The sequence below is a fragment of the Moschus berezovskii genome, chromosome 4, assembly GCF_049115385.1.
Source record: "Moschus berezovskii isolate FMDL1 chromosome 4, NW_MosBer_1.0, whole genome shotgun sequence".
Lineage (NCBI taxonomy): Eukaryota > Metazoa > Chordata > Mammalia > Artiodactyla > Moschidae > Moschus > Moschus berezovskii.
Window position 1 is genome coordinate 36,568,203 of NC_142463.1, and position 25,301 is coordinate 36,593,503.

Here is a 25,301-nt window from a genome sequence, read left to right on the forward strand (position 1 = left end):
GCAATTGGACAGGAAGCAGTAATCAAAGATACAACAGAAAAAGAAGAAGAAAAAAAAAATCAGCCTTCTAAACTAGAGACATTTATAGACTGAGCTAAGTTTACTACATTCCAAGAAAAGATCAATAAGAAAGTCCCACCTGGCTCACCTGTTATTCAGGATGGGAAAAAAGATTATAAAATCAGGTGGGAGAGGAATAAAAAATCACTAAATGCCTGATCTCACATAGAAGAAATTCTAAATTCTGTTTAGAATTCAAATTATTGACTCATAATTTAAAAATTATAAACCAAAGTTGGGTTTTTGGAAATTAAAAGTTAGGTTGAAAAGAGAATAGACGTCTTCCCAATGACTAAGGAAACAAATAGACACAACATTCCATATTTTCAAACCTCCAAAGCAAAATAAATAGCAAAAAATCAAAAAGAATAAATTATGTAAAGAAGAATGACAGAAGTTAACAAAGTCATCTGTACAACAATAAATATATGCGGTTAAATCCAACTATTAGAAAACAAAGATTCTCAGATTGGAGTAAAAAAGTTAAATCCAAATATCCATTGCTTCTAAGAGACATACCTAAGACAAAAATGTCCATGTTAATATAAAAGGAACATGTATGACTGAGTCTCTTTGCTGTTCACCTACAACACTCACAACATTATTAATCAGCTATGAGTGTGTGCTAAGTCACTTTAGTCGTGTTAAACTCTTTGTGACCCCATAGACTGTAGCCTGCCAGGCTCCTTTGTCCATGGAATTCTCCAGGCAAGAATACTGAAGTGGGTTTCCATTTCCTCCTCCAAGGGATCTTCCCAACCCATGCCTCTTGCATCTCCTGCATTGACAGGTGGATTCTTTACCACTACACCACCTGGGAAGCCCAATGGAAAGTAAAAAGTTTAAAGAAAAGAAAAATTAAAGAGTCATTAAATACAATGAAAGTAAAAATAGGGGAAGTGGTATTAATTTCTGGAAAGTAGGCTTCAAGGGAAAAATAGATTACCTGTTCATGTTTACAGTTCAAAAGCATCAATTCTTCAGCGATCAGCTTTTCTTCACAGTCCAACTCTCACATCCATACATGACCACTGGAAAAACCATAGCCTTGACTAGATGGACCTTTGTTGGCAAAGTAATGTCTCTGCTTTTTAATAGACTATCTAGGTTGGTCATAACTTTCCTTCCAAGGAGTAAGCGTCTTTTAATTTCATGGCTGCAATCAGCATCCGCGGTGATTTTGGAGCCCCAAAAGATAAAGTCTGACACTGTTTCCACTGTTTTCCCATCTATTTCCCATGAAGTGATGGGACAGCTGGAAAATAGTGCAATTAATCTACACTAGTAATTAATCCCTTTATGCAGCAGCTATCCTAATATCAAATGATATAAAGCAAAAATGCTCAAAAAATTAAGGAGAAAGTGACAATAACACAATTTGTGTATTTAATCTTAACCCAGGTATATCCACTTTTTCTAGTTCAATTAGACAAGCCAGAAATAATAATACAGAGAATTTAAATAAATATAATTAATAATAGTCTACTAAATAATATTGACCTCTTACAAACACAATGTATTATGTATAATAACTCTAGAAAATAATCTCAAAGAATAGTAAATATCAGGGCTTCTCAGGTGGCTCAGTGGTAAAGAATCCGCTACCAAGCAGGAGACACAGGTTTGATCCCTAGGTCAGGAAGATCCCCTGGAGGAGGAAATGGCAACCCACTCTAGTAGTCTTGCCTGGGAAATCCCATGGACAGAGCAGCCTGGCAGACTACAGTCCATGGGGTTGCAAAGAGTCAGATACAACTTAGCATATAAACAGCAGCAACAGAAGCTTTATATAGAAAGAAAGAACTTCAATAATTAATGCATATATTAAATGATTGTTTAAAAAAAAGAATAGTCAACTTCATACTTAATGGCAAAACAAGAAGCATTCCCACTAAAATCAGTAACAAGGTGAAGAAGCCCCAAGCTATCATTATTTTTTAATGTCATCCTGGAATTTCTAAACAGTTCAAAAGATATGAAAGAAATATAAAGTATAACTACTGAAGGAAGATAAAAGCAGTGTTATTTTCAGGTGACCTGATTAAATACTTAGAAAATCCAAAAGAACCAAATGAAAAGCTGTTGCAATTAATAAGATAGATTACTTAAGTAATGGCCACAAACTAATTATATACAACAATGGCAGATAAAAGATACAATGGGAAATGACTCCATTCCCAATAGTAACAAAAACAAACTCATGAAACACCTAGAAGTAATCCCAACAAGTAGTATGTACAACCTAGATAAATAAACTATAAATAATTACTGAGAAGATTTTAATAAACGTATCCCCAGTGTGGGGCTATAACAACACTATGTCCTAAAATTGCAAATGTAACAATTTTCTCCCAAATTAATTTTTAGGTTTAATGCCATTCATGTCAAAATCCTAAGGTTATGTAGAAGTTTCTAGCTAGATTAGCTACAGCACATACACAAACATACTTCCTTTCCTTCTTAACCAATTTTATTTTTTTTTTCCTCGTATTTTTCAACATTTACTTAGTGTCTGTGTATATCCCTACTAAACTACAAGCTTTAGAAAGTCAGGATCATAGTCTCCTTGACTGCTATATCTCCTATATTTAGAAAAGTGCCAGGTACACAGTAGATGCTTAATAAATATTTATAGAACAAATGAACTTTGTAAATGATTATGATATGCCAGTTATGTTCTAGGAGGGGAACACAAACAAGGGAACAGATCATTACACTTCAATGCAGTAACTAGAATGATACAAGTTTGCACAGAATGCTTAAAAAAAAAGAGGCCAAAAACCCAGTCTGGAGACTGTCAGAGGGTACTTGAAGAAGACAGGGATCTGAACTCAGTCACAAAAACCAAATAGAAATTCACCAGACAGAAGTGAAAATATGGTAGAGAAGTAAACAGAACCTGTAGAAGCACCTAGATCAAAGAAGAGAGGAAAAAGCATCCAAGGTGTCTAGAGCAAGAAGTTAAGGGCTTGATGAGAGCTGAGCTGATGGGGTACTTAAAGGACAGAGAATGTTAAGGAAATACTCTTCATTTTCAATTAGTATTTAAGAAGTAGAAGTTTTATTACATGTTTCTGTGCTCCATCTCCCTGTACTCTGTAGTCTGTAAACCAACCAGTCAATTGTAAGGTCTCTAAGGAAAGAAACAAAGGGTTGAGTAATTTTTTTAATGAACATTCTTTTCCATCCAGTCTTCCCATTTAAAAATGTATTTGTATACTCTCATTTCTCTTTAGATCATATAAATCTTTCATGTTTTACTAACAATGTATTTGCTTTGCAAGTTCAACCCTTAAAACACTGACTTCCTTTTTTTCTAAAAAGAAGTTTACATTCCAGGGTTGGAAAGGGTTAAGCATAGAGAACTTTAATATTATTTATGGATCTTTCGTTTTTCCTGAACCAAATTGTTCCCTATGGTTGATCTTATGGGCATTTGTCAAATCTGCAAAAATATCTCAATCAATCAGTATTTTCTGAGAGAGGTGGTCTACTTGATTTTATTTTCTAGTTAGCTGAGACTTGACCCTTTTAGTTCCACTCTGGAGGCTAAGGTTTCTTGTAAAATATAATAGCATACTTTTGTGCTTCAATAAAGCATTATGCTGAATCTTTATTTAATGCCTGAGGATTTACAGAGCTTACAGGCATTGTTCCGAGCGTAAGTTTATGACCTTAAGTTTAGAAGCAGGAGGAATTTTGCATTAATTGCACACTATATCCAATATTTTGAAATACACGAACCTCCACTCTTTCAAATGTATGTGTGATTGTCCCCATTTTCCAGACAAAAGAACTGAGGCTTCAAAAAGTTAATAAATTGTTCCATGTCATAAAAATACCCCAAGATGGTCCCAAATCCCATGGTCTTTCCTTTGAACCTGAGCTGGGGACAAACCCCTCTAAAACGGATTCTAAAAAAGGGTATTATCAGCACACCTGAGAGAGGGATCTCCATCAACAACCACCCTGATGCTCTGAATTCAGACCAGGCAGGAGCAAGCAGGCATGCTTTGAAATGTCTTCCCTGTTCATTTCAATATACCAAGTAAAGCTTTTGAAAAAAACTCTGATTTCAATTTCTATCTTTATGGCCGCCTATTATCCTATTATAATAATTAGAAAGCAAGAGAAAATTGCACATTTCCACTTAATTTAGGGCAGAATAATCAGGTGTTTATTTTGCTTTTGAATGAGTTCTCTTGTTCCAACAGGTCCTGTGGATCAAATGGAGTCTGCAGTGAGCTAACTTGAAATAAGATTCACAAATATGAATTTAAGTTACATGATCTCTGTAAAGCTTATCTCACCTACTCAGACTGCTGTGACTCTTCTCTCCCCTCACCATGCGAGGGTATGTGCTATGATACAGGGGTGGACAAAGTGATCATTCACTTCTTCCTTCCCTCCTTTATGTATTGAGTGCCTGTGATAGGTTTGGTATCAGTAAGGACAATAGGCCTCTTACTGCCACATCATGCTCCTTTCTGAATATTGTTCCTTCCCTTTACCATTGTCTGCAAGGACAAGAGAATGTGCCATGCCCCTCCTGAGCATCAGAGTTCTGAGGAGTTGAAGGTGTCCAAAATTCCCCCCTCCTAAAAAGGTGGGGAAATTACTCTATTTGAACTTCTTGTCTCCCTACCTCTTTTTTTTTTTGAGTCTCATAGAAGTAAAAACTAAATAATCTGCCATTTTATCTTGTTCATGTTATTTCCTCACTCATCACACACAGGTGGGGTAGGCAGTCACCTCCACACTATAATCTGAGGTGCAGAATCTAAATTCTTTCTATTTTGAGCTATTACATGGCTGAGATGCCATCCAAGGCCCCATGTGTCCCTCTCCTTGTGAGTGAATTAGCTTACTGGATCATCAACCTTCTTTCTTGGGTCCCTGTAGAGTCCCAGGGTTGACTGAGCAAACGTGAATGTTTGGGTTGGTTCACTCATATCCCACTCATCAAGGAAGAAAAAAGAAGATTAAAAGAAAAAGGGAAAAGTTATTGGAAAACAGAGATATATGGCTCCAAATTAACTATTCCACTTTTCAAAGACCCACTCATAGATTCTGTTATCTAAAGCACTTTAAATATTACAGAATACTCTTCTTGCGTTTCAGTCCTTGGCATATGTGTTAGGTAACCAGCCAACACATTTCAAACCTGGTGCCTGCGAACTCTGGTGACTTTTGTTTCCCCTAATCTTAACTTGACATGTTCTCTCCCAGGATTCCCTCTAACTTTGTAAGGAAGGATTCTTTGAATTTGCCACAATAAGAATTGTTTTTCCCCTTTGGAGATGAAATCAACATAGATCACCCAATGTGAGTGATTTATGTCTCCAGCAACTACCTCCAAAGAGCATAGAGAGATAGGACAGTTGTTCTCACTAACCTCCAAAAATCATTTCAAGACGAATTCTAGGTTGCTTTAGAAGCATCTTTGTTTGGGTGCAGATCCACTATGTAAGACCTCTGCTGCTGCTGCTGCTGCTAAGTCACTTCAGTCGTGTCCGACTCTGTGTGACCCCATAGACGGAAGCCCACCAGGCTCCCCCGTCCCTGGGATTCTCCAGGCAAGAATACTGGAGTGAGTTGCCATTTCCTTCTCCATGTAAGACCTCTAGCAGCATATTAAAAAGAAGAGACATCCCTTTACCAACAAGGGTCCATATAGTCAAAGCTATGGTTTTTCCATACTTTTGGTATGGTAGTCATGTATGGATCTGAGAGTTGGACCATAAAGAAAACTGAGTGCCGAAAAATTGATGCTTTTGAACTGTGGTGTTAGAGGAAGACTCTTGAAAGTCCCTTGGACTGCAAGGAGATCTAACCAGTCCATCCTAAAGGAAATCAGTCCTGAATATTCATTGGAAGGACTGATGCTGAAGCTGAAGCTCCAATACTTTGGCCCCCTGACGTGAAGAACTGACTCATTGGAAAAGACCCTGATGCTGGAAAAGACTGAAGGCAGGAGGAGAAGGGGATTACATTAGATAAGATTGTTGGATGGCATCACCAACTCAATGAACAATGAGTTTGAGCAAGCTCCAGGAGATGGTGAAGGATAGGGAAGCCTGGTGTGCTGCAGTCCATGGGATCACGAAGAGTCAGACATGCCTGAACAACTGAACAAATACAACAAAATTTGGAGCTTAGATTGATCATTTCAGTGGTACCTTCTATCTTCCATCCCGTAGAATCTATGAGAACTTTTCATGGAAACAAAGGTTTCTCGTGGAAATATTACCTATCATTTTTCACCACTCAAATAAAAACCTCTTCCCCGATTCCTGTGTTACTGTGGTAACTCAGGACATGATGAAGACCGCCTACTGGAGAAGCTTCAGAGAGAAACTTTATAATCACTTCCAAATGGATGAGAGAGAAAGAGGCTGCCTGGGATTATTATCAGTCGTGACAATAATGGAAGCTGTAGGTCTTTTTGTTCCTTTCCATCCTTTTGACTACAGTGTTGATCTTCTTCTGAAATTACAAACATTTTCTGTGGCAATTTGCTTCCACCCAGCACATGTGGTATCTGGCTGCTGCTGCTGCTAAGTCACTTCAGTCGTATCCAACTCTGTGTGACCCCATAGACGGAAGCCCACCAGGCTCCCCTGTCCCTGGGATTCTCCAGGCAAGAACACTGGAGTGGGTTGCCATTTCCTTCTCCAATGTGTGAAAGTGAAAAGTAAAAGTGAAGTCGCTCAGTTGTGTCTGACCCTTAGCGACCCCACAGACTGCAGCCTACCAGGCTCCTCCATCCATGGGATTTTCTAGGCAAGAGTACTGGAGAGGCTTGCCATTGCCTTCTCTGGGTATCTGGCTAGAAACTGTAAATTGATGCTCCCCACTCTAGTGTGTGACTCGGGGAAGAGGATCGGAGAATGGAGGGAGCAGTGGAACTGTAGCTACAGAGACAGACACGGCTGAGACATTTAAAATGCATGTTCCCCTAACAGGAAACAGAGCAGACTGTGATAGAAGGGGATGAGAGTGGCAGCTCCTTGTGAGCTGGGGCCAGGGTCGGGGGGATGGGGGAGGCTTGGTGCCCAGCTACCACAGGCTCAGGACTCTAGCAAGGAGGCCCAGAAGAATGCAACAGGAGTGAGGTTGTCTGATAAGATAGTGATAGAAAACCGTGAGATAAAGGAAGTCTGGCCTGCAGCAGGTAGTCTAGAAGGCAGGCAAGGAGTCACCTGACACAGACAACAAAGGGTGACAGAAGCCAGGCAACCAGAGAGCTCAGTATGGGAGGAGGGGCTGTGAGGTGCTGGGTGGCGTGGAGGGGTCGGATAGGAGCACTGTTGCCTTGCCAGGGTCTCATCAAGATGTACATTTTTTACTTAAGGGGAAACCACCGAGGCATTCAGCCCTCCAAGCTAGTGTCTGGTTGGCTAAGATGTATTTAACCTTACAGGTGGACAGATTCTCCCGAAGGAATTTGGCACAGGAAGTATTGCTGTTTATATCAAGGTGTTGTTATAGAAAAAGAGATCAGAAGGAATTCCAGGCAGCTCCTGGTCTCATTACTATAGAACGTCATGCAGTTAACTAAAAGCTTTCCTAACTTTCATAGAGTCATACAATAAGAAATTATGGAAAACTTGTTGTATTCCAAGCTGTCACGGAAAGGCCACATACTAAGGACATGTATTGAGGAATAAGACGCAGGCCCTGGTCTTAAGGAACTTCCAGCAATTTCCTCGTGTGTAGACTATGCAAAATATCTTCCTTGCTTCCTTCACAGGTTTATTGCAAGAATCCTAATGTCAATAGTGGATGTGAAAACAAATTTCCTTTTTTTTTTTAATTTTTTTTATTTAATTTATTTTTTTTTATTTTACAATATTATATTGGTTGGTTTTGCCATACATTGACATGAATTCGCCCCAGGTGTACATGAGTTCCCCCTCCAGGAGGTGAAAACAAATTTCAATGTAAAACATTGAAAGCAATACAAACTGAAAGAGATTAATATCATTTTCCATATAATTTAAAGTTCTAATAATTTAGTATGGATAAACAACAAGGTCCTACTTATAACACAGGGAGCTATGTTCAATATCCTGTGATTAAAAAAATAGAAGCAAATATGAAAAGAATATATGTATAACTGAGTCATTTTGCTCTACAGTAGAAATTGGCATAATATTGTAAGTCAACTATACTTGAATAAAATTTTAAAATAGAAAATATAGTTCTAACAATTTAGGTCTGAGGTAAACAAAATTCAATTATGTAACTTTGTTTCTAGATTCCTATGTTTTCTAGGTTCCTGAACAATCAGTCACATGGGATACCACTTAGCATAAAAAGAATTTAGTCAATGTCTTCAAAAAATCATTAGGCATCTGATTCTGATGTCCTATACTAATGCCCTCACTGTGACTAGTAAGAAACTAGCCTAAGGGCAATGTCCTTTAAGCCAACCTGCGATAAAAGGTATTTTTCTGCCTAGCACGGAAAGATGGTAAAAGTGAGAAGCAGTGTAAAAAGGAACCACCTCTCTAACCCAGACTTTATGCTCCTTACTGCAGACCTGCTCAAATTCAAAAGATGTTCAAAATAGAGATGTGGGACTTACAGCCCTGTGTCCCAGGTGGTGAGACCAACCAACAGGCTCAGGAAGCACCATACTCTTGGGGCTGAGCACTTGCCACATACTTTTTCATCTCCAGGAGCTGCCCAAGGGGCCATCAACATCCTCACTCATAACCTGCTTTTGCTATGGTGGTGGACACTGGCAATTGATTAAAGTCTCCTGAAAGATTAGGCCTGTCCCACACTTTACAATTATTTTCACACTTCCACCCCACTGCCCACTGACCTTAATAAGAGGGTTTTTAATTGTGGTAAAATATACTTGATATATATATATATCATGAAAATGATCATCTTAACCTTTTTTGAGTGTACAATTCAGCGAGATTAAGTATATTCGCACTGTTGTGCAACCATCAGCACTATCCACCTCCAACTTTTTCAAATATAAAGCCTATGTGATCCAGCAATTCCACTCCTGTTTGTTTAGCCAAAGAAAACAAAAACACTGATTCAAATAGATACCTGCAACCCAGTGTACATAGCAGCATTATTTCAATAGCCATGCTACGGAAGCAAGCTAAGTGTCCATCAGTAGAGAATGAGGAGGCTGGCACAATGTCTGGGAAAACTAGCCACTATTTTAAGAGTTGCCACCAATAATCTATTGACAGGTCAACGTCATTTCAGAGACCCTAGAGTCATTTCATTCGTTTATTCATTCAAAAAGCTTTCACTGGGCACGTCCTTGCAACCGGCACTGTCCTGGCCATAAGAAGACTGAGGCAATTGTGATACAGTCCCTTAGGCTTTTGGAGGGTTTGGTGAAAGTTGACATGAGATTAATCCAGAGGAACAAAGGTAACCTCAGATAGCCATGGACTGCATAATTTCCCAGCACAGAGCTCTTCACGAAGAAATGATTTGCTAAGTCACTCATATTTATGAACTCATTCTCTTCCTATTTTAATTAGGTCATAGTAATCCACATAAATAATATTTTGTCCTCGGACAGTGTAAGCAATAATTAAGAGCATGGACTTTAGAGACAAAGAAACCTAGTGCCCAAAAGCATTTCCTGTGTGACTATGAGGAAGTGAGTTAAACTCTCTAAGCCTCTGTTTTCTCACAAATTTTAAAGGGTGTATGTAAGCTGATAGTGCTTAGCACAGTGTGGGTGTGTAACAAACACTCAACAATGTTAGGTATTATTAATAGATAAATTCACTCTCTTATTCCTTTGTTTTTAATTCTTTAAATTTTTGTTTTTGTTTTTGGCAGAGGGAGGAAGGAAGGAGGGAGGTTTGATCCACGTGTTACTTTTTAATCCTATGGCTATATGTGATCCACCAAAAAAGGACTTCCTGGGCCCCCCTTGAGTGTCTATGTTTGTCATACCAGGCAGGGTCTCGTCAAGAATATTAAGAACAGTCTGTCCCACAGACATATATTTTCATAAATGTGATTTCAGCAAAATGGATGTTTCCTTCTTAGATGCAGACCTGAAAACATCAGGATTTTTTTTTTTAACATATAATTTCTAAAAACACTTTTTCCCCAAGAATCTACTGTGTCAAAATAGAAAAGGTGTAACTTTCCAATTGTATCAAACTGAAGCCCTGCTTCAGATGCTGTGAACCTGTCAGGAAGTGACTGATTCCTAAGGAAACCCCTAAGCTGGGACCAGCTCACTGACTCGAGAAAGGGCAGACTATCAATGGGCAGCCTGCTCCCTACGTGTGTTGACTTGGACCTCAGGTTCCTATGCAAAGGCACTTAGGTTAAAATTTAGCAGCTGTAAGCTTAATCAAAAACTTTGCCCTGCGTAACTCTGCTGTGAAACATACCTGTTTTGGATTCAAAGTTCAAGCGGCTTCAGAAAGCTGTCCAAGTCCACTTCCCCAAATACACAGTCCAGGAGTTTAGATCATAGAGGAAACTCCTTGTCAGTTTTGATTCTAAGCTGCCCACCTTTTATCTCATGGTTGTAAAAATATCCGATTCAAGAACTCACTTCCCTGGCTTGTCACTTTCAGTTGTGAGTGTTCCAAGCTCTCTCCAAAAGAGATACAGAGAAGAAAGTTCGAGATCATTATTCTTCGTGATGACAGTTATATTTGGCAGTTTCAGGAAAGAAAAGAAATCCAGGACAGGGAAGCAAATCTTTTTCCAATGCCAGCACTGAACCTTCAGAGCCTTTAAGTGCTACAATTCACTTGTATTGTCACTAAAAATTTTTAAAGTGGAGGGGATGGGGGGAATGTGCCTTCCCTTCCACAAAGAGCACCTTGAGTTCAATCAACTGAAGTCAGAGAACAGTCTCCATTTGTAAAATGGCAATACTAATACCCACCACCTGCTTCCCAGGGCTGGTGTACGGGTTTGTGTTCATTTCTGAGAGGGGCTTGAGATCCTTGAGTGAAAGGTGTGATGCACAGTATTATAATTCTCACCACAGGGTAACATATGGAGAGGGAAAGAAAGTGTATAGATACGTATGTTTCTGTTTAAACTCTGTGTGCAATGCTGACTTTTATCTTATTTTGCCTTTAAGCTAAACTGCATGGGTCACATTTAGAGCATATGTTGTTATCATTTGCCTTTTTTTAGCTCAAGAAAATTGAGTGAATAACGGGTATTGTTTTCCTATTTGCCATGGTTAGAATGGTTGCACGTTTCAAAATCTCTGACTCGACACACGGAACAGAAGATTCTCTTATTATGATGCCCAGGGTGAGGGGCTTCATTGTGTGTTTCTCCCAGTCTACCATCCATGAATATTATAGATCCCATTTTGAGTACTATGAAATTGGCCAAGTATTGCTTTACAACTGAAAAAAAATCCTTTCAGCCTCCTTGCTAAAAAGAATGGACAATTAAACCATCTCACCGTTGGTGACCCACGTGCCTCTCACGCACAGCGCCGTAATTGGTCTAGTATGCCTCTCACTTTTTGCTCTTTTCCTATAATGAGCTCTCATGTTAGTGATCTTGTATCTTAAACCCTTACGGAGGACCCAGCAGTGTGTTAGGACAGAACCTACACTTCTGCAGAAAGCCTATTTTTCAATTTGATTTTAATTAGAAACCAGGTGGTTCAAACCCAAAAGTTTGGTGGTGTTCCTCGGATGTAAGATGTGAAATGGTTTTTAAGTAACACTGTATTAGTCATGAGGCAGCAATGGAGTAATGTTGACATGACTTGAAAGTAGCATTGTTGGGTAAATGAATATGTGAGAAGCACTTGCTAAACTAAATGAGTTTTGCAGTTGTATGCACATTTGTGTAATCCTGTTTATTGATGCCTGAAACAATTTGCAAAATAGAAACAAATCCACGAAGAAGAAATATGTTTGGAATTATTTGTTTATATGACAATTTTAAAAAAACACACAGGAATCCAACTGCCACATTTCATGCACTAAATATACCATATGTGGAAGCTTCCCCTCAGAAAATTCGACAGCAACCTTTACCATCTGATACAGAACAATAAGGAACAAACTTACGTCTTTGACTTGCTTTTTCCACTGTTTTAAACACAAGAGTTAGTTCTGTAGAATTTTTTTAGCCAAGCAGAGTATCAGGATACCTAAACTACTGTCTTTTGTATTCAAAGGCTAATGAAGAAAAGCAATTTCTCCTGATGCAGAATGAATAAGAGTAATTACTCTGATAGAAAAAAAAAAAAAATATATATATATATATAGTTGCACATTTTCCTAGGGGTAAAAATATCCATGTTTTTAAGGAAATGCATCTAAGTTTACAATGGGCCAGGCACTGTTCTTGAGTATTTTACAAACATTAATGTATTTAAACTTCGTTACATTTCTTTGATTACTATAATGATGCCCAGTTGACATCTGAGGCAACTGAGGCACAGAGCAGTTCAGCAACTTGTTCAAAATTACACATCCAATAAGTAAGAGAGCCAGGATTCAAAGGTAGTCTAGCTCCAGCCTCATGCATGAACTCCTACACTGCTGCCTCTCCACGGAGTAAACTCTCTATGTGTTAGGAACTTTTTTTTTTTAGAAGATTCAGGTTCTCTGTTTAATTTGTCATTTAGACACCAGCATTTCTGGAGCTCAGATACTAGCCAAGTCCATCTGTGGGCCTGCTGGCTGTCCGAGCACCCAAGGGACTCTCCTTCTCACAGTCATTTCTCCAGGCCTCTGCTTTTGTGGGTGAACACTTGTTGCTGTCTGACTCACTTAAGAAGTACATGCTGCCTCAGCCCCGCCAGCTGCGATCTCAGACTGGATCACTTCTCCAGATTTGAGGTTAATCAACTGTAAATTCCATTAGCTTCATACGGAGTGAAAATAAAGAACAGACGGCTTCACATGGGAGCCCGGAGTAAGGTGCAGCTCCTCAGGTCTGGCCGGCAGGTATCCATTTTTCCCCCTCACCTCAAAGAAACGGTGGCTTCCACAGGAAGACAGATCAAAGAAGTGTTGTTCCAGAATGCCTCAACCGCTGGAAGGGCTCTCAGAGGGTCCCCCCATACACCACTGACTCCCTTTTTTTTCTGGAAAGAGGTCAAATTTGAAACCCCGGTTCATTATTTTCCTGCCTTTGTGAGAGCGTTTCCTAGAGACGCTGGGGGTTATGCTGCTGTGGTGGGTATGCAATGCTGACAACTGATTCTTCTGCCCACTGGACACGACGGACAAGGGTGAGGTTCAAAAAGGCTGCCTTGACTTTGAGGTGGTCCTCACTTGAGGCTGTAGGCTTCTTTTCATATGTCCTCATGTAGAATGGCCTGAAAACACAAAATAAAAGCTGTTTTTCCAAAGATCGCTGATGTTTTTCAAAAAAGAACAAAAGTGAACTTGCTCGGACATATTCAAACACAAGTTGTTAGTTTCTCATTAATCTAAGTTGACCAAACAAAAGCTTTGCTGGTTCAATAAAAGAAGTATTCCATGGCAGCGTTGAGTGAGTTAGCAATTTCCTTAAAAAATGCATAGTTCTATTCGGCTCCTTGTGAGAAGCTTCCCCGTGATCAGGTGAGAGTTCAATTTCCATTTGACTTTTTAAATGCCATATGGTCCCTGTCTAAGAGCTTTTCACTTTCCCTGATACCCTGCCCCACGCCATTGACTGAGTGACTGTTTTGCTTTTAGTATTTTTTCCTTGTTTAATTATTCACCTCTTCCTACCCCAGATTAAGGCAAATATTGTCACCATTCAAACAGACGGAAAAACGCAATAACCCTGTGGTTGGGAACTTATAAGCCAACCAACCCTGATCACAAACGGCCCCTTTCTAATCAGAGTTTGTGGAGGAATGAAAGATGCAATTGTCTGGAAGGGATGAATATAGGATCCATGCTGGCTCGGGGTCAAAGGTCATCACATGCAAAGGTCCCTTTCTCTCTGGCACAGCTCCCTTTGTATAGCATAGTTTGGCAGCTATCTCCCTGCACTTCGGCTACCTGCCAGTGCAGCTGGTACTGTGTCTTGTGCAGACAACAAAGCGTCACTCAGCAACCAGCAGCTCTGCATGGGGCCGCTTTTCTCAGATGACAAAGAAAGATGGGCTATACATTCTACCATTGCTGCCCATTAAAAGGACTCTTAAATTGCATTACTACAAGTTATTGTTAATTATGTAGTAGTCACTGGAGCTGGGGGATCTTTCTGGGGAGGGTGATGGGGCTGTATGCTGGGGAAGATGGAAGTGGGGGAGGGGTGATGGTGGAAAGAAGGGGTACGGGGTACAGAGGGAGGGGTGGAAGGGGTGGGAGGGAAAAATAACACATCAAACCCTGGTGGCATGAATAGGGGAAGCCCTTGGTCCTGACACCCGGCTCTGATGGTTAGTAGTTGCTGAGGGAGAAGGAATCAATCGGCTGAAAGAATCTCTGATACCGGCAGTTTGGAAATTGTTCTGCCCACCCTCCATTCAAAAGGCTACACCAGAGGTTCCCAGCATTTTCATTTAAGAATAATTTTAAGCAATTTATCACTTGACTATAATGCATTCACTCTGGGCTGAAATCAATAAGTCCTGCAATGTAGAGATAAGGCCTGTTTGAAGGTTGGGGGAAGAGGACCAGAGGTTGCCTATTGTCAAATAGCCAGAAAATTAAAATTAAAGTGATATGTTTACCCCATTTGGCCATCTGGGGTAGAAACACAGCTCCATTGGTGTTGCCCAGGTTTTTTTTTTTTTTTTTTTTTTTTTGAGGGTGTATTCTGGGAGATATTTTTCCTGCAAGGGTCTAGTTCCATCCGCACTGTTTTAGAAATCACATCACTATAGCCATGTGCCCCCAAACTAGGAAGAGCTTCTCACTTCTGTTGAATTCCCTTGGAACATATCGAGTGGGCATTTGTTTTCTCTCACACTGTCTTCCTAATGCTTCCTAAGGCAGTGACTGAGGTTTTGAGATCTGGTAAGAGTCGGACATGACTGAAGTGACTTAGCACACACACAGAGTTCGTTTGCTTGTCCCTCCCCAAGGAATAAAAACACACACATTTTCTAAAAAAGGTTGAACATGGGGCTTTATCAGCCTTCTTTGGCTTATTTTGAGGGTTTTGGCCACTGAAATGAGATGACGCTTCTCTCGAAACGTCTGGCAAGTTTCACATGATGTGTACCAAACTCTAGCAGGGAGAGGATCCCAATTTGATGTAATTTCATTGCAACAACACCACAGCACTGCCTCTCACTCCACCCCATCCCCCATGCTTCTCCTTCACCCCCCTCCCCTGCACCCTCTCCCGCTCTGCACCCCAGCCCCCTCCTGCCAATCCTCTTCAGATTAAAAGAAAATCCAAGGGAAACAGGACACAATGGGGGCAGATGAAAGTCCACAGTCTTTAGTTTCTATCTTTCCTTCTTGTGTCTAATTTTCCGCTTCTTGGTTGTTCTGATCTCAGCTATTTGCAATAGTTATATATAATTTAACATTATACAAAAGTATTGTCATATCAAACATAGTGAAATGGATTCCAAAAACACCATCTGGTATTTGGGAATGCACTGTGAGTTGGGAACGTGAGAAGAGATATTCTTTGCCACTTTGCTTGGGACCCAGCCATTAGCAGTGTAATTGCCAAGAAAAGGTGACAGGCTCCAGGCTTAAAACAAGTGGGTCCCTCCCCCCGCCCCCACTCTCGCCTGTTAACTCTTGTGAGTCCTAAACCATAATAGAAAGGACTCTGAGGACAGAGCAACTTAGAACAACCACCAAAGAACAACAACAACAAGCAGAAAAAAGGCCTATGGAATCTGATTTTAAAAAATAGGGAAAAAATAGCCCACTGCATTATTATTGTTGTTGTTTTATGAGGACTGTGAAGTTGGACGAAATAAAATGAGTCAGATACAAGGAGGGTGGGGCCCGGGGATGGGTTAATTGTGCTTTAAAATTCTGGGGGTTTTCAGTGGATTTGCATGATGAGAGTTTTAGTCCAAAGCTTGTTTGAAAATCCTCATTAGTTTCCTCTAATCCACCTAAAATTATGAAGACCTAGATTGTGAAGGTCGTCTGTGACGATTCAAACCTATTTAATTTCATGGAGGTTGGCACCCATTTCTCTATAGGAAAAAGAAAATGAATAGCTTGGGATTGTCTTCTGTGTCTACAGTTTCGGGAACGGCCACAGGAGAGAAACAAAGAAATGCAGACTGCATGCTTTCAGAGACCTATACTTTGTTTCACCAGTTTGAAAACTGTTAAAAAATAAATAAATAAAGCATTCCTAAGTAACAGGGAAAAGGAGTTATCCCATGGGTCGGAAATTAGAAAGAGGACTTCTTTGCAGGAGATAAAAATAAGCGAACAGCAGGAAAAAAAAAAATCAACCACTTAAACCTCTCCTAGCTATGTTCAATCTGGCATTCACAACCTGGGTCTGTCTCTGTTTCCAACTACAAAAATAGTTTACAAGGGTCACAGTCTTTTTTTTTTTTCCACGCAGCGTGTCAGAAGTTGGGATGTGCGACCCAGAACTGCCACTCCATTACACAGAATAAAATGATATCTGGTGGGTGGATGGAGAGACTGCCAAAGAAGACACAGTGAAAGCTAACCCTCTCAGTCTAGCTCCTGTTTTTAAATATTTATATCTCTGGCAGACTTTTTTGGGGTAGAGGAAACTGAAAGCTCTTTTGCTATCTGTCATTTCACCCAGGAAGAGGAGGGAGTCTCTCCACTTGATTTTCCTCGAGTTTGGCACCGGGAACAGGCGATGGCATTTCTTCAGCGCGGTGAATTTCTCTTTGTGGAAAAACCGGCCTGGACCAAGGATTTTTACAAGAGCCAACAGCCGCTTTCCATACCCGCCTGGGGCTGGGCCAAGTTCCCATTAGCACTGCTGTTACAGCTCAGGCCTGCTCCCAATCAGCCAGTGCTGCCTTCCTCGGGGCCTCTTAGGAAAACCTAGGAGGGAAGCCGGCCTGGACCTGGGGCGGTAGGCAGTGGAGAGCACTAGAAAGGGCACTTCGGCTCCCCATCTGGCCTCGATCGTGAACTCGCCTTGTGATCATCAGTTTCCCTCTTCCCAGCCCCACATCCCAACTTCCCTCTTCAAAGGGTCAGGAACCAAGGTCAGGTGACTGAGGCTTCTCTTCTGTCTTAACATCACCTCTGCCTCCCCGGTCCGTTCAGGGCCAGGAACCCTCCAAGAATCTTGTAACATTGTGAGGCAACCTTGCATTGTGCATACCAAGGGGTAAGCGAGAGGTCTTTAGAGCCAGAGACCTGATCTTAATCATGGCTTTGCCACCTGCTAGCTGTGGGACCACAGACTCTACCACAAAACGCAGTGTTGTTGAGTCACTAAGTCGTGTCCAATTCTTTGTGACCCCATGGATTATAGCACGCCAGGCTTCCCTGTCCTTCACCATCTCCCGGAGTTAGCTCAAACTCATGTCCATTGAGTAGGTAATACCATCCAACCATCTTATCCTGTTGCCTCCTTCTCCTCTTGCCTTCAGTCTTTCCCAGTATCAAGGTCTTTTCTGATGAGTCAGTTCTTCGCAGCAGGGGGCCAAAGTATTGGAGCTTCAGCTTCAGCATCAGTCCTTCCACAGAATATTCAGGACTGATTTCCTTTAGGATTGACTGGTTTGATCTCCTTGCTGTCCAAGAGACTCTCAAGAGTCTTCTCTAGCACCACAGTTTGAAAGCATCAATTCTTTGGCACTCAGCCTTCTTTATGGTCCAGCTCTCACATTTGTATGTGACTACAGGAAAAGCCATAACGTTGACTATAGAGACCTTTGTCAGCAAAGCGATGTCTCTGCTTTTTAATAAGCCATCTAGGTCTGTCAGAAACCAGAGTAGCTCATTTCTAACAGGAATGTTGTATGGAGTATGTGAGACAGTTTTTATAGGATCTTGGACATGACTGTTCACTGAGGTAAAAGCCAGCAGCCTAATGTTATTGTTAACACAATCAAGAAAAGCATACCTTTGCATCAGGAAGCCTTGAATTCTTCACTTTTTTGTACCAAGTCTTGTGTTAAGTGCTCAAATGCAGAGACAGAAAAGACAGCCTACTCTCAGTAAGTTCTCCATCAGAAGATACTGCTTTATTAACTACAATAGCTTTAACTTTCTCAATTCACATCCTTTAATCTCCAGTATTTGTGAGATTTTTCTACAGCATCTTTTGGTAATAACAGTAACTACAATTATAATAATAGTGGCCTTCTATTCAACCTTTGCTATCTACCAGGCTCTTTACATACACTTGCTCATTTCATTCTTTAGGTCTATACTCTTAACATGATTGCAAAAGGAAAAGCTGGGGAATTGGGAAAACTAACCAGGGCTTCCCTGGTGGCTCAGAGGTTAAAGTGTCTGCCTCCAATGCGTGAGACCCGGGTTCGATCCCTGGGTCGGGAAGATCCCCTGGAGAAGGAGATGGTAACCCACTCCAGTATTCTTGCCTGGAGAATCCCATGGACGGAGAAACCTGGTAGGCTACAGTCCACGGGGTCGCAAAGAGTCGGACACGACTGAGTGACTGAACGAAGTAACCTTCATGGGAACACACAGCTGGTAATATGCTAGAGTTGATGAAAAGCAGGAATAATATCCTTTTGTTTTCTTGATAGAAGTGATCTTGATTCAAGATTCTAAGAGTCCATTCCAATTCTTATAGTGACTCATTTGTGATTTGCTTCAGACAAAGGCAAAACGAGCCATAGGGCCTATTCAAATTATTTATTCATCAAATATTATTAAGCATCTACTCTAGGATTTGGATATTCTGGTGGAAACAAAAATAATTCAACATGAATTCTTCCCTCAAGTGGAATGAAATCCAGAAAAGTAAAGAAGGCCTGTTTATAAGAAACTGATATACAGTGAAAGAGCGGTATGTTCCATAATGGAGTTTCGGGAGATGGTATTGGCATGTACCACGCTAGGTTGCTTCAGTCATGTCCAGCTCTTTGCAACCCCATGGACTGCAAACCAACAAGCTCCTCTTTCCTTGGGTATTCTCCAGGTGAGAATATGGGAGTGGGTTGCCATGCTCTCCTCTGGGGGATCTTCCCAACCTGCATCTCTTGCCTTTCCTGTATTGGCAGGAAGGTTCTTTCAGGAGATGGGGTATCTGAACTCTATGACCTACAGCTGCAACTGGACGGGAATAGACAATCAGGAAGAGTGTGAGCTCAGGTGATGTACAAAATGATGAGGAAATGCGCTCCAGGAGGAGAGAAATGTGTGAGCAGAGACCCAGAGGTAGGAGTGGGTCAGATGTGTGCTGATAAGAGTTCAAGGAGATAGACCCAGGAAAAGTTGTGCACTGTGGCTTGCGGGCCCTCAGCAGTCAAAGCACAGAGTCCTAATCACTGGACCATGAGGGAATCCCCAGGATAAGTTTTTGAAGACATGAACCTGGATAGTACAAACTGAGAGGGGAAGACAGACATCAGAAGAAGTGATACATGGCCAAATGTTATGTGTTAATGTGTTGTTTAAGAAGGGTTCCTTGATGAGGACTACATATGCTTTTACTTAATAAATATTCCTGATGAGGAAGACATGTGCTTAGCTGATGAGGAAAAAACAGCAAACTATCACCCAAGGCTCAGTTTTTCTACTGGCTTCCATGTAACTGTTCACTCTTGTAAGCACCCAAATGTTTATTAAGTAAATACTCCGCAACAGACTAGACACTAAAAATACAAAGATGCCTTTGAGGCATTCACAATCCAGAGGCAAAGGCAAGCATGTAAGGGAGCAGCTCTAAAATAGTGTCATGGGGCAGGATGATATTGCAGAGCAACAGCCGGGAGAGACTACAGGGTAAAGTGGTGAACATTGCCCAGGGCAGTAAGGGAAAACTTTGCAGAAAAGGTAAGGTTAGGGTTCAGTGTTGAAATTCATATTCTTCCTTCAAATGAAAGCACTTTGTGAATCTCAAAAGCACTGCAAATATTCCTTACCATTTTCTTATTTTTCATAACAACAACTTTGAGGTTAAGTCAGCCCAAGAGGAAACAAAAGCTTTATTTTTGGAGATGCAGGAACATCTCAAAACATCTTAAAAACATCTTAAACATATGGTCCACTGGCTTTTACAATGAACAGGTGCATATCTATATGAATATGCATATATGTGCATATCCTAAAAGATGATGCAGTGAAAGTGCTGCATTCAATATGCCAGCATATTTAGAAAACTCAGCAGTGGCCACAGGACTGGAAAAGGTCAGTTTTCATTTCAATTCCAAAGAAAGGCAATGCCAAAAAAGCGCAAACTACTGCACAGTTGCACTCATCTCGCAGGCAAGTAAAGTAATGTTCAAAATTCTCCAAGACAGGCTTCAACAGTATGTGAACCGTGAACTTCCAGATGTTCAAGCTGGATTTAGAAAAGGCAGAGGAACCAAAGATCAAATTGCCAACATCCACTGGATCTTCGAAAAAGCAAGAGAGTCGCAGAAAAACATCTATTTCTGCTTTATTGACTATGCTCCCTCAACTGTGTGGACCACAATAAACTCTGGAAAATTCTGAAAGAGATGGGAATAACAGACCACCTGAGCTGCCTCTTGAGAAATCTGTATGCAGGTCAGGAAGCAACAGTTAGAACTGGACATGGAACAACAGACTGGTTCCAAATCAGGAAAGGAGTACGTCAAGGCTGTATATTCTCACCCTGCTTATTTAACTTATATGCAGAGTACATCATGAGAAACGCTGTCTGGAGGAAGCACAAGCTGGAATCAAGATTGCCAGAAGAAATATCAATAACCTCAGATATGCAGATGACACCACCCTATGGCAGAAAGTGAAGAAGAACTAAAGAACCTCTTGACGAAAGTGAGAAAGGAGAGTGAAAAAGTTGGCTTAAAACTCAACATTCTGAAAACTAAGATCATGGCATCTGGTCCCATCACTTCATGGAAAATAGATGGGGAGACAGTGGAAACAGTGACAAACTTTATTTTGGGGGGTCTCCAAAATCACTGCAGATGGTGACTGCAGCCATGAAATGAAAATACGCTTGCTCCTTGGAAGGAAAGTTATGACCAACCTAGACAGCATATTAAAAAGCAGAGACATTACTCTGCCAACAAAGGTCCATCTAGTCAAAGCTATGGTCTTTCCAGTAGTCATGTATGGAAGTGAGAGTTGGACTATAAGAAAGCTGAGCACTGAAGAGTTGATGCTTTTGAACTGTGGTATTGAAGACTCTCGGAGAAGGCAATGGCAAGCCACTCCAGTACTCTTGCCTAGAAAATCCCATGGATGGAGGAGCCTGGTAGGCTGCAGTCCGTGGGGTCACTAAGGGTCGGACACGACTAAGCGACTTCACTTTCACTTTTCACTTTCACACATTGGAGAAGGAAATGGCAACCCACTCCAGTGTTCTTGCCTGGAGAATCCCAGGGACAGGGGAGCCTGGTGGGCTTCCGTCTATGGGGTCACACAGAGTCGGACACGACTGAAGTGACTTAGCAGCAACAGCAGCATTGAAGACTCTTGAGAGTCCCTTGGATGGCAAAGAGATCCAACCAGTCCATCCTAAAGGAAATCAGTCCTGAATATTCATTGGAAGGACTGATGCTGAAGCTGAAGCGCCAATACTTTGGCCACCTGATGTGAAGAACTGACTCATTTGAAAAAAGACCCTGTTGCTGGGAAAGATTGAAGGAGGGAGGAGAAGAGGTTAACAGAGGATGAGGTGGTTGGATGGCACCACTTACTCAATGGACATGAGTTTGAGTAAACTCTGGGAGTTGGTGATGGACAGGGAGGCCTGGCGTGCTGCAGTCCCTGTGGTCGCAAAGAGTCGGATATGACTGAGTAATTTAACTGAACTGATATGTGCATATATGAATACAAATGTTGCTACTATATTGATAAATATTGTTTTATAATTTCAAATGGACACCATTCACTTATTTAAGTTCCACCAAAAAAGACAGTGAGTTTATTTAGATTCACCCCAATATTTGATCTTGAAGTAATGGATGATATCTGCTCTCATAAGCTCAGTATCATCTTTATTTCAATATTTTATTTTGAATACATGGCTTTATGAAAATTCTGATTGCACTGATAAGTAGTCAAAGTGGTAACGTCTGTGGCCTTTTGTTTGATGGTTTGTTTTTTGTTAACAGTTTCATTCACAATCTCAAGATACTCTTCATTTAAACTGGGCCAGAACCTTGAAGGCAGAATACCAAGACACTTCAATTTCAGAATTGAATCAATACCAATGCTTACCATGATTCTCTATCTTTGACATAAATATGAAAAATAGATGTAAGGAGCCCAAAATTTACACCATGAGTCATTCAGTCATGTCCGACTCTTTGTGACTCCGTGGACTATAGCCCATGAGGGTCCTCTGTCCATGAAATTCTCCATGCACAACACTAGAGTGGGTAACCATTCCTTTCTCCAGAGGATCTTCATGATCCAGGGATTGAACCTGGGTCTCCTAGATTGCAGACAGATTCTTTACATCTGAGCCTTGATACATGGAGATCAGCACATCTCAGATTCACAAGTTTCTGAATTAAATATTACACCATGATAAAAAAGATTGGCCAAAGCAGCTGCTTGGACATTTACCTGACATTTAATTGTGGTACCTGTGACTCACTCATACAATTTTAGGTTAAACATCTGAATTCCAGAAAGATCATTTCTAATCAATGACATATTGACAGGAAATTATAATGTATGTACAGACATATATTGTTATTTTCTAACATCAGAGGAATTCTATGGATAGTAGGATTATCCATTTATGTTTTATCTTTTTCTGTTAAAATTTTGATAGGTATTATTTTTCAATAAAATTAAATATATTCACAGAGATTATTGAAGTTTTCTTCTGAGCCTATATAAAATCAGTAAACTAGCAGCTCAAATAATTATGTTGGCAGTCTCCAGTATATATATGATACATACAGACTTAGGGCTTCCCTGATAGCTCAGTTGGTAAAGAATCCACCTGCAATGCAGGAGACCCCAGTTTGATTCCTGGGTCAGAAAGATCTGCTGGAGAAGGGATAGGCTACCCACTCCAGTATTCTTGGGCTTCCCTTGTGGCTCAGCTGGTAAAGAATCCTCCTGCAATATGGGAGACCTAGGTTTGATCCCTGAGTTGGGAAGATCCTCTGGAGAAGGGAAAGTTTCTGGCCTGGAGAATTCCATGGACTGTATAGTCCACGGGGTCACAAAGAGTTGGACATGACTGAGCAACTTTCACTTTCACACACAGACTTAAGTATATTCATGGATTCTTATCTCAATTTTCAAAATATATTTAAAAATATGTTTACAAAAATGAAATTTGCATCTTATATTACCACAACAAAATAATTTTGTTCTGTAAAAACAGCTCAAAACCATTGATCACCCTATACTTTTCCAGTGGATCATAAGCAAGGTAATTTTAGGTGGTATACCAATACTTTTATGCTGATTATTTTTGTTATTGATGCACTTGTTTAAATGTGTATTAACTGTTGGTTTTTCTAGACATACAGATGGCCAACAAACATATGAAAAGATTCTCAACATCACTAATTATTACAGACATGCAAGTCAAAACTACAATGAGGTATCACCTCATAACAGTCAGAAAGGCCATCCTCAAAAAATCTACAAGCAATAAATGCTAGAGAGCGTGTGAAGAAAGGGAAACCCTCTTATACTGTTGGTGGGAATATAAACTAGTACAACCACTATTCAGACAGTGGTTCAGTGGTTCCAAAAACTAAAAATAGAACTACCATATAACCCAGTAATCCCACACCTGGGCATATATCCAGAGAAAACCATAATTCCAAAAGACACACACGCACTCTAATGTTCACTGTGGCACTATTTACAATAGTCAGGACGTGGAAGCAACCTAAATGTCCATCAACAGAGGAATACATAAGGAGATGTGGTGCATATGTATAAAGAAATATTACTCAGCCATAAAAAGGAACAAAATTGTGCCATTTGCAGAGATATGGATGGATTTAGAGACTACTATACAGAGTAAAGTAAGCCAGAAGGAGAAAAACAAATATCATATAATATAATTTATATGTAGAATCTAGAGAAATGGTAACATGAACTTATTTGTAAAGCAGAAATAGGGACACAGATGTAGAGAACAAACGTATGGATACCATGGGGAAATGGGGGGAGATGAATTGAGAGATTGAAATTGACATACATATATACGCTGCTATGTATCAAATAGATAGCTATTGAGAACCTACTGTATGGCACAACAAACTCAATGCTCTGTGGTGACCTAAATGGGAAGGAAATACAAAAAAAGGATGAGTTCAGTTCAGTTCAGTCGCTCAGTTTTGTCCAACTCTTTGCAACCCCATGAATCACAGCACGCCAGGCCTCCCTGTCCTTCACCAACTCCCAGAGTTCACTCAAACTCACCTCCATCAAGTCGGGGATGCCATCCAGCCATCTCATTCTCTGTCATCCCCTTCTCCTCCTGCCCCCAATCCCTCCCAGCATCAGAGTCTTTTCCAATGAGTATATATATATATAAATATATATATATATGAATGATTGATTCAGTTTGCTGTACAGCAGAAACACAACATTGTAAAGCAACTGTACACCAATAAAATTTATTTTCAAAATAGTTGGGCGAAGTTCAAAAAAAAATATTGGCTCTTCCATTTTCTATCATGATAGACATTTTATTTTACTCCAAAGTGACCTATAAAATTAAGGAGACCGAGTTAACATAAAGAAAAATATTATGTAACTAATAAAATAGCACAGGTGAGCATAGAGAAATTGTAAAGATAATACATAAATGACTGCAGTTTGGCAAACTCTAATCAAATACAACCCACTTGCCAATCCAAGTGGAGAAATGAATAAACAAATAGCAATTCTTTAGCAAATGGGGTGAGAATTTAGTCACTAACTTGTGTCCAACACCTGTGGCCCCATGGACTGTACCCACCAGGCTCCTCTTGTCCATGGGATTTCCCAAGCAAGAATACTGGAGTGGGTTGTCATTTCCTTCTCCAGGGTATCTTCCTGACCCAGGGATCAAACCCTTGTCTCCTGCATTGCAGGCAGATTCTTTACCGACTGAGCCACCAGGACTTGCCCTCATTTATCCTCATTCTTAATTCAGGAAGACTATCCCGTTCACACTGCAGGTGCAATATCTGCACATGAGCCCTCAGGTCTGATGACGTTGTCAAGTAATATGTG